Below are 3,704 nucleotides of genomic sequence, written 5' to 3'. Positions count from 1 at the left end.
CAAAATGCAGCTCCACATTGAATGCCGAAATTGCTGTGCACCAGCAGCCTTACGTACTAGGGACTGGTCACCAAGAAAACACAAACTCCATCTCTGCCTCTGAGAAGCTCACAGAATGAGCACAGACAAACTGTGAAGGGGCAAAGGACAGGACAGTTTCCCAGGAAAGACATTCAGTGCTGACTGGGTTAGATGTTTGAGGACTATGGGCTCCGCTCCCTAAGGAGGTGACATTGCACAGCACCTGCTGGGGTCCAATCCCAGCGGGTCCAGGGGTCCCCAAAGGTGTGGACGGAGTCGGTGAAGAAGGAATGACACGAAGACAGCCTTCAGTTGATCAGCAGCCTAGTCAGGACCTATAGCCAGGATCTCCAGCCAAAGTTCTGATCGGAGCTCTGGTTAGGAACTGATGAGGATCTGATGAGGATCTGATCTTTATTGTCTTGTTACATCCGTATTTATACCAGCCTATTTTAATCCTGTCAATTTCTATTACAAAGGTTAGGGCGTTTCTTATCTCCATTCCAGGGAGTAAAGATTATGTAGCTTAACTACCCGCCTGGCACTTAATTAAGGGGTTGTATCCCCTCCCTAACCTCAGGGAAAGATCCCTACCTGGGGAAACAACCTTTCTCGGAGAGGTGACCTTGGTTAAAACACATGGCGCTAAAGGGAGCAAACATATTAAGAACAGTATGCTATATATGCCAGGTCCATTGAAACATATGCTGTGCAGATGTTTCTTTCCTGCAGCGACTGTGTCAAGCAGCAAGGATGGACTGGCTTCCGGCAAGCACCTTAAAGGATAAGACACATTTAAGAAGCAGAGAAGATGGGGAGATGGTGGCAGAGGACATGGCAGAGGCAGAAATCACTGGGCAGGAGCTCATGTGATGTTTGGGAGAGCCATGGGTATTTTGATGGGGCCGGGGCTTGGGGGCAGGTAAGTGAGGAAGTAAGGAATGAAGAGCACTCCATTGGTTTTCACTGTTTGCTGTCAGATTATCTCTATGTCTGGGCACCAACACCCCAGCCCTCCCTATGCCCACAGGGCCACCCCCTCAGGAGCTGGAGGTCAGCAAGGCACCCATACCTATTCATTCAGATGAGCAGCCAGATGTTAATTCCGTATGAAGGATCCTCTCATGAGCCAGATCATCTATAACATTGAATCCCTATAGTCAGGTCCACAAGGCTGCAGAATGGCCCTGGTGTGTTCATCCAGGCTCCAGTTGAATAGGCAAGAATAGTCCTTTACTTGTGTGTGTTGCAAACATACCTAGCACATTACATTTTATTGACAAAGCTCATTTCACCTTTTAACCAGTTGATTCTACCATTGCTCCGTGAGTTAGAGAGGCAGAGAAAGTGTACCCCATTTTAAAAATGAGGAACATGCTGGAGTTGCCCTTGGGTTCAAGGTTGATGTTCCGGTCACAAAGTGACTACAGAATATAAACATAGTCCGAAGGGCAGGGGATGGAGTAATTTACTAGCCGGGTCTCCATTCCACTTTTCCAGGTTCTGAGCCCTTCATCAAAATGTCAAAAAGTCCAATTTCCTGTGGGCCTCAGAAAAGTTTCTCTTAGTCAGATCAGCCAGCCTCACAGAGTGTTGAAGACATATCTTCTGGCTTCTCCTGCTAATGGCTACGAAATTCACCTTCAGTGACCACCTCTTTCTCAGAACGGAATGCTCTTATATTAATGCTAATTAATAACGCTCCTCTTCTCTTCTCCCTCTTTGTGACATCTAATCCTAGAGCACAGGTGGCTGGAAGGGCTTCAGAGACAACTAGCAATGTAGTTTTAAAGGTTTTCATTGCTGATCAGCATCTATCATCATATTTACTCATAACCGGTGAAATAACATCCTAGATCATCATCCCCATCTTTTTTTTCTTCTTTACATCTTATTAATACAGTGTTTATTTGTCTTCCTTCTGTCAAACCCTGAGCCAACCACTTTCCCCAGGCTGCCTGGGGAAGTATAGGAAAAGGAACATACAGAGCAGACAAGACACGGGAAAAAGAACTATGGGAGGTGGAGACAGCTCCTTCACATGGCGAAGAGGAGGAGAAAGGCCACCATCAGGCAAAAGAGCCCCATGGCCTCTGAGAGGGCAAAGCCCAGATGGCAAGGAGAAGAGCTGTTGCTTCAGAGAAGGGTTCCTGGCATAACCAACGATGAAGCTTCCAAACACAGTCCCAGTTCCAGCCCCAGAGCCTACCACCCCTACTGTGGCCGCCCCAGCCCCAATGAACTTGGCTGCTGTGTCGACGTTCCTTAAAATGGCACTTGTTTGGAAGCTGCAGCTAGAAATAAGGGAGGTCAGGGGACAGACGTGGGGCTGCCAAGCTGCTGATATTCTCATCTGTCAGTGTCTCTGGTCGTTTCAGCACCACTGCAGACAGTGACCGGCTCAGCCGAGAGGTGCTCCTGACCAAGGAGGTGGGGGAAGTGGGGTGCAGTGAGACAAACATGGTGCAGGCACCCTTTTTCAGGGGATGAGGGGAGCTGCTCCCAGGGCAGAGCAGACAGAGAGGGCCATTGTCCCCATTTTTTTTTTTTTTAATATATTTTATTGATTTTTTACAGAGAGGAAGGGAGAGAGATAGAGAGTCAGAAACATCGATGAGAGAGAAACATCGATCAGCCACCTCCCGCACACCTCCCACTGGAGATGTGCCCGCAACCCAGGTACATGCCCTTGACCGGAATCGAACCTGGGACCCTCCAGTCCGCAGGCCGACGCTCTATCCACTGAGCCAAACCGGTTTCGGCCATTGTCCCCATCTTAAAACCGAAATATCTATGACAAAGAGAGACTAAGCCACTTCTCCAAGTCATAGAACTAGGCCTGCAACACAGGGCTCCTGACCTCTAATCAGTGTTCAGTCTACTTACATCAAACTCCCTCTTCCTTCCACCCTGCAGATAGGATGTAAATTACAACATCCCTGAACTTCACAAACAGGGAAATGCGGCTCAGAGAGGAGCAGGGGCCTGGCCTTGATGGCATTCTGGAGAGCGTCCTGCCTCTCACCCTCCCCACAGAAAGGGAGAAACACAAGTGTTCCCTTTAAGCCACCGTGAGGGTGATTTTAGGACAGCCCTGCCCGAGCTTAAATATGACTCCAAGCCAATATCTAAAGGAAGGGGACAGTGTCCACCTACCTACTCACGGGTAGCTGGCCACATTGTGCTGTCCTGGCCACGGTGGGGGCTGCTCCAGGGCATTCTCTTGAAACACATAATAGCATCCCCCCCACCCCCACCTCCTCCCCAAGGCCCAACTCCTGCTGACAGGCAGTTCTCTGCAGCCAGCAGACTGCAGCCCAAAGCGGCTCCCAGCAGGAGCTGGACAAGGCCAGCAAGGTTACAGGTGCTTTTCATCCAGCCTTGCAGGAGAGCCCCAACTTCCTGCTGCTAGAAATTTGTCTGCAAATTTTTGTCTTCATTCAAATCGATGGACGGAGGCCTGTAGACACTGGGGTGATATGATAACTTGATTAAGCCCCAGAACAGATGACACGGTAGCTCAAAGGCCGAGTGCTCTCCTCCTTAACCTCTCCAAGGGAGCCCGCAGACTTTGCTGGTAATTGGCCCATTGTCCCTTCCTTCAGAAATCCCCTAATCACCATGTCCCTGGGCTCCTCTCGGGGGCAGCCTTACATGCTGTCAGACCCATCAGACCCAGTGAG

General features: G+C 49.6%; 1 pseudogene; it reads right to left on the bottom strand.

Annotated features, from left to right (window-relative positions):
* Positions 1-1,935: 1,935 nt before the first annotated feature.
* Positions 1,936-2,483, bottom strand: LOC139002652 (ATP synthase F(0) complex subunit C2, mitochondrial pseudogene; annotated as a pseudogene).
* Between the last annotated feature and the right edge of the window lie 1,221 nt (positions 2,484-3,704).

This window comes from Myotis yumanensis, unplaced genomic scaffold, assembly GCF_028538775.1.
Source record: "Myotis yumanensis isolate MYYU_CA2020_CCGP unplaced genomic scaffold, mMyoYum1.0.hap1 SCAF_2, whole genome shotgun sequence".
NCBI classification, from domain to species: Eukaryota; Metazoa; Chordata; class Mammalia; order Chiroptera; family Vespertilionidae; genus Myotis; species Myotis yumanensis.
Note: the sequence above shows the minus strand (reverse complement) of the source record. Positions and strands in the feature narration are given on the sequence as shown.